Raw genomic sequence first — 7435 nt, forward strand, 5'->3', positions numbered from 1 at the left:
AGCTGCAGCTTTTCCTAACAGCCTTTGATTCCAGTCTATCCTGCACAGCTCTCATCTTGTCCCATTGAAGTTGGCTCTACCCTAGTTATTCTTTCTCGGGATCATTCTTTGCTCTTCATCACAAGTATCCTAAAACTTATGATACCATGATTATTGTCCCCTAAATACTTCTCCACTGACACTTGATCTGCTTGATCCACCTTATTTCCAAGAACCAAATCTAGCAATGCTTCTTCCTCAACAAAAACAGAAGTCACTGGAAAAGCTCCGCATGTCTGGCAGCATCTGTGAAGGAAAAAAGCAGAGTTAACATTTCAGGTCCAGTTGAGATGTTATTGGGATAACATCCTATTGATTTCTGTACTTGTATAAATTAATATCCTTTATCTGCCTACACATAGGTATGCAGGCACTGCCTTAAGCTTCCTGACTGAATAGAATTAGAGTTAAACTCAAATAAGGTTAAGTGAGGAACATTTGTAAAGGTGTGAGACTTCTGAAGTATGTAACTTCTGTCTCTGACAAAGGGGCCAGGGCACTGACTTTGTTCCAGCCAGACACATCGGCAACTTGAAATAACGATCTGTCTCGTTAACAACTTGAAATCACCTCCTACCATTAGCAGTCACTTCACAAACGATCGATGCTATATCGGCTTTTATGTTATTGATGTAATAATTGTTTTGTGTCCTGTCTTTGCCTGTTGTAATAATTGTTTCATGTTTCATGTCATTGTGAGATGTGAAATTGTTTTATGTATTATGTACTTAGTAAAGTATAAAAAGCAGAGACGGTCCGCTGCTCGGGGAGAATTGCTTACGAGCCTCTGCACTCTGCTGGGTTAAGTACAGTGATTCTCCACAGCTTGTACTTGCTTGGTAATAAAGGATTTGTGCTTTTCTAAACAGGTCAGTGTCTTGTTATTGCATCAAGTCCGAGAGGGTCTCCGAAAACGAACCTGACACAGTGACTCTTACTAGCAATGCCTCCTACCTCATTGGACCAGACACATTGTGCTAGAAAATTCTTCTGAACGTGATTAAAGAACAAAATAAAGATTGCATAATGTAAGATGCATGTTTTTAAAGAATAAAGGAAACTGCTTTACACATACCTTAGTCACTTGAATATGTACCATAAAAATGCACAGGAAAGTAAGCATGATGTGTTATTGAAGTAAACAAAACGTTTTTGTTTTAGGTGGGGGAGGCAGCGTAATGTACTTGTGAATCATGTAAATAAGATATCAGACCTAGCACTGTATGCGATAAGGCAAGGAGCTTACAAGTGAATTGGCTGTTCTTTGTCTTTATTTGTGCCAAATATCTGATAGTAGCAAAGAAATGCGAGTGACTGTCATCTTCTGGCAGAAGATGGTTAATACAACACCATGTGTGATTTGTAATGAAGTGATTAGCTGCGTACTGATGACCAGAAAACTGAATTTGCCATGGCGTGTAGTAAATCCACTTTACATTGCCAACATGTTTGTTATTTTCAGTAACATTTCGAGATTTTCAGAATTGGGACTGTCAATCCAATCCTGACAGAACACAGACCTAGTGCACAAATTTTGATTCTACATCATACTGCATCAGCTATTATACTGTCGCAGAGCTGCACAGGCTGGAAACATGCCAACCAAATTAATCTAATCCCATTTTCCAGCATTTGGCCCATATTGCTCCAAACCCTTCCTATTCATGTACCCATCCAGATGCCTTTTAAATGTTGTAAGTGTACAAACCTCCACTATTTCCTCTGACAGCTCATTCCATACATGCACCGCAATCTGTGTAAAACAGTTACCCCTTAGGTCCCTTTTAAATCTTTCCCTCTCACCTTAAATCTACGCCCTCTAATTTTGGATTTAGTCACCCTGGGGAAAAGGCCTTGACTATTCACCCTATCCATGACCTTCATGATTTTATAAACCTCTATAAGGTCACCCTTCAGCCTCTGATGCTCCAGGGAAAATAGCCCCAGCCTATTCAGCCTCTCCTTATAGCACAAACCTTCTAACCCTGAAAACATCCTTGCAAAAATTTTCTGCATCCTTTCAAGTTTAACAATATCCTACCTATAGCAGGGATTGGAACTGCACGCAGTATTCCCAAAGTGGCCTAACCAACATCCTGTGCAGCTGCAACACGATGTCCCAACACTTAAACTCAATGCACTGACCAAGAAAAGCAAGCATACCAAACACCACCTTCATTATCCTGTCCGCCTGTGACCACACTCTTAAGGAACTATGAACCTGCACTCCAAGGTCTCTTTGTTTGGCCACATTTCACAGGATGTATCATGAAGTGCATAAGTCCTGCTCTGATTTGCCTTTTCAAAATGCAGCACCTCACATTTCTCTTTCACAATCCACAGTACAGTGGGTGCAAGAAAATTGGAATAAATGTGAAAAGTGAGCGCTCTTCTCAAATTATGATAGGTCACATTGCTGGACCAGAACAGTTTTACTCTGCATTAACCCCCTACTATACCTGCCCTGGAATGCTTTATTGGGCAGTGTACTGATAGTTCTGCTTTGTATGGAGTTACTAGGGAAGACCACGGGGCTAATCACCCGCAACTGAACTCAGAACAGTAATGCATGCTACTTTTGTGCTGCTGTGTACATTAGGTAAGTATACTTCCTTTAAGTAAATCTACTAGACTGTATGTAGAACATATCCCTGGCACAGATACAACAGGTCCAAGTTTGTTTTTCTAGCACTAAACTACATTGTAGATGGGTTCATTACATTTTGTCAGCACTGATATGCCATATCTTCTGTAGTTCTCCCAAATTCTGGAGAAGAAAATCATTGACACAGGAGTACCATTTATCTTTACTTCTGGACAGTACTGTTAGTTTATATTCCCATCTAGCATCAATCAAAAGCATGAGTAAAAATGCTCTCTCCTTGACTTTAAAAGGTTCTTCATGAATTTAGCCTCAACCTATATTGTGTTCATAAACCCTTAGCACAGAAAGAGATGCACATTCTTTATTAGAAGATTGAGTGGCGTCAGAACTAGAGTCAAACGTAACAACTTGTATTAACATAACTTTGGTAAAATGCCCAAGCCAGAAGCATCGAAAGCAACCATAGCACCCACAAACGGAGTTGCATAAAAACACTGTTCAAATGAGCCACAACACACAGCAGCAACCCAGAGCTACTGGGCCAAAATGAAGAAGAATATCTCAACCAACTATTTAGATGCACTGGGTACCCAAACAGCTCGGTCCAATGATGCCTGTAACACAAATAACAACAGGAAGATACAGTATGTCCTGACGCACTTGTCATGTTACCATACATCAAGACTCCTACAGCCACTGGGCATATGAGTGGCACACAAACCCAAGTCAACTCTATGCCAGCTGCTAACAAGAACCAAGAGATCCCTTACCCATTATGGACAGAGCCAACGTAATGTACAAGATCCCATGCAAAGACTGCGACCAACGTTACATTGGACAGACCGGAAGGAAACTGGCTACGAGAACACATAAATACCAACTAGCAACAAAAAGACACAACCAATTGTCTCCATACATCTGGATAAAGGAGGACCACCAGTTTGATTGGGACAACACCAGGATCCTAGCACAGGCCAAACAGAGACAAACATGGGAATATTTAGAGACCTGGTTCTCCAGGAAGGCCATTAACACACAGGTCCTTATGTACACCACTGCAAAGAAAAACCAGAAATAAGGCAAACAACTCCAACAGACGCGAGTTTAAATACCAGGTGGGAAAACACAACAGCGCTTCATCGGAGGCTGCACTCTTGATGTTACCCAGCAGGGTAATGAAACATCTGCAAACTAATGGACTAGCTCAGCGCGTGAACCAACCACAGCATCAAAAAAAAACAAATTCAGCAGCTAGTTACTATTTTTTATTCACCTGTGGGCATTGTTGGCTAGGCCTGCATTTATTGTCTGTCCCCAGTTTCACTTGAGGAGGTGATGGTGAGCTGCCTTCTTGAACCACTGCAGTCAACGTGCAGTCAGTAGACCGATAATGCCAATAGGGAGGGAATTGTATGATTTTGACTCAACATCGTTGCCGGAACAGTGATATATTACCAAGTCAGGATGGTGAGTTGGTTGGAAGGGAACTTGAAGTTGGTGGGTGTTCTATTGTATCTTCAGCACTTGTTCTTCCAGATGGTAATGGCCATGAGTCTAGAGGATTGTGTCTCAGGATCTTTGAGGAATTTCTGCAGTGCATCTTGCACATAGTACACGCTGCTCCTACTGAGCAGTGGTAGAGGGGATACATGTAGTGCCAATCAAGAAGGCTGCTTTGTCCTGGATGGTATCAAGATTCTTGAGTGTTGTTGGAACTACACCCATCTGAGCAGGTGGGGAGTATTCCATCATATTCCTCACTTGCATCTTGTAGATGGTATACCGGCTTTGGGGAATCAGGTTTGTTCTTGTAGCCACTATTTATTTGGTGAGTCCCGTTGAGTGTCTATCAATAATAACCCCAGGATGCTGAGAGTGAGGGATTGAGTGATGGTAGCATCATTGAATGTCAAGGAGCAATTGTTACATTGTCTCTTATTGAAGATGGGCATTAACTGGCACTTGTGTCACACCAATATTAGTTGCCACTTTTCATACCAAGCCAGGAAATTGTCCAGGTCTTTCTGCATTGGGACATGAACAGCTTCAGTATCTGAGGAGTCATGAATGGTGCTGAACATCCCACAATCATTGGCAAATATCCCTACTTCTGACCACACAATAGAGGGAAGGTCACTGATGAAATATCTGAAGATGGGCAGTACCTTGGGTGTCACTGAGGTTATTGCCAGGCAGGCACTACTTGATAATACTGTTGATGGCACCTTCCCTCACTTTACTTATGACTGAGAGCAGACTGATGGGGCGGTAATTGGTCAGATTGCATTTGTCCGGGTTTTGTATGCAAGACATACTTGGGCAATTTTCACATTGTCAGATCGATACCAGTGTTGTAACTGCATAAGAACAACTTAGTGCAGCAAGTCTTGGAACATAAGTCTTCGATGTTATTACCAGCATTCAACCACCCCTTGATATTATGAGGAGTGCATCAAACTGGCTGAAATTGTGATGCTGGTGACCTCTGGAGGTGAATCATCCACTCAGCCTGTCTCTCTGAAGATTAATTATGAATGCTTCAGCTTTATCACAAAGGTGGTCAAAAACTTGATCAAAAAGATAGATGCTTAGGGAGCTTTTTAAAAGAAAGGAGATAAATAGAGGAGTTCTAGAACAGAGGCAGTGGTACCAAAGGATGAGCAATTAAATTGGTATGATGAAGAGGTCAGAATTAAACGAACACATATTGAAGGGGAAGTTACAATGATAGAGAGGTTTGAGGTCACGGAGGGGTTTTTTAAAACAAAAACAGCATTTTAAATAAAAAGACTTTGTCTGACAAGGAGATAATAGAGGCTAGCAACCATGAGAGTATGAGTGAATGAGACCTGGGTGCCACTAAGAACACATTCAACTGGAGTTTGGTGTGAATGGCAGAATCCTTAGCAGTATTGATATGCACACCCACACAGGGATAAAAGTGGCAGGACAAATAGATAAGGTGTTAAAAAATAGTCCATGGCACACTTGGCTTCATTGGAAGGAGCATTGAGTAGAAAGATAGGCAAGTTATGCTGCAGCTTTATAGAACTTAAGCCACAATTGGAATATTGCATACAATTCTGGTCACCACACTACTAGAAGAACGGTGATGCTTTGGGAGACGGTACAGAAGAGATTTGGGATGTTGCCTAGCATGGGGGATTTTAGCTATGAAGCAGGGTTTGATAGACTGGGTTTGTTTTCACTAGCATAAATCTCATACAATAAAGAATAAAATAGCCAAAGATGCCCAAGAATAAGTGTGCCAAAATGGGCCTGCCACTGGCCTGATCTCAAAGTATGCAACAGGATTGGTACTTCAAAAATTTATCAGGAGGCTCTGAAATGACAAATCAATCACTAATTGTTGCAGTTGCTTTATAGAAAAATGACTAGTCTTGCATGATCATTTAGAAACACCAAAGTTCTGAGTGTCTTGTGGCTCAACCATGTGCAAAACAAAAGCCAACAATACACTTCATTGAAATACAGACAAAGCCAACAAACTTTGGGCATACCTCGCAACTGAATGTTCAAAAAAAAACCTGAGTATCCAACTGATTGGAGCAGGGGTGGGGGGGTTGATGTTTAGAGGAGAAATGACTAAAATTAAAACACCTGCTTTGGTCCAATGAAATTCTTATAATGGTGCCATAGTCAAAGTGATTCAACAGGAATGCAATAAACTTTTAGTGCCAAATGCTGAAGACAAGAGGTTTTATAGAATGTTATAATTGGTCAGTCTATTTAGAACTATTTCATTAAATAACATTTAACACATTGGTTATTGTCACTGTCCAAATAAAGACTACTTAGACCAATACTAGTGATTTACATTTTATACTTAGCGTACAAGTTGGTCCTGTTTTTGGAAGAATTTCTTGAAACTACTAATGTTGACTTCAGTGTTGTCATCTCTGATAAATAACAATGAAAATCAAAAAAAGAGGTCCATGAAACAAGAAATCAGTTATGTTGAAAAGAATGAAAGGCAAGTTAATTCTAATGGTGATTACATTTGAAACCTTAAGCTTATCGTCAAGTTGATAAACTGTAGGAATTAGATTAGGAATTCCATGGTTTCAATGGGTTGACTTAAATCTCTAAATAGAAAATAGCTCTAAAATAGAAAGTATCCAAAACCAAGAACTGTGGTTAATGTTGTGTGTGGATCTATTGGTGAATTAACAAGTCACAAGCAGCATCTTGGTGAAGTCTGGAGAGAAAAGAAAGTTGCATGATTCTAAAAACTAGCTCAGTGGCAGGAAGCAAAATGGTAATTCTGACCAGAATAGTTTTGTGTTGTGGGATGCAGTAAATACTGGGTCAACTTTCAATGAAGACATGACAGGCAAAGACCAAAGTACTAGAAACCATGTCAAACAAGAATGAATAATTATAAACTGCACTGCAAGTGAAGTAAAACACCAAGGGGCTCTGCATCTGTGTTGAATGAAGCTGATCTTGATCATACAACTGGATTTTGTAACTTTGGACAAGGACGTATTCCTAATCAGTAACATATTTTTGAAAAAAAAAACTAAAACTGGAGGGCTGTTTCCAGTTAGACATTGCCAAACAGTCATAAATTCCTCACTTTGTGACAGTGCTTTAAACTTTTAGTTTAGCGAGTACATTCAAGAAGTTTGCATATGATAGAATAAATCACAAAAGTAAAAAGAAACACATAATAAATGGTGGAATATTAAGGAACAGAGGAAGAGACATTGGATTGCATATCTACAGATTCCTGAAAGTAGCAAGATGAGATAGGCAGATAAATTAAAA

The sequence above is a fragment of the Stegostoma tigrinum genome, chromosome 5, assembly GCF_030684315.1.
Source record: "Stegostoma tigrinum isolate sSteTig4 chromosome 5, sSteTig4.hap1, whole genome shotgun sequence".
NCBI lineage: Eukaryota > Metazoa > Chordata > Chondrichthyes > Orectolobiformes > Stegostomatidae > Stegostoma > Stegostoma tigrinum.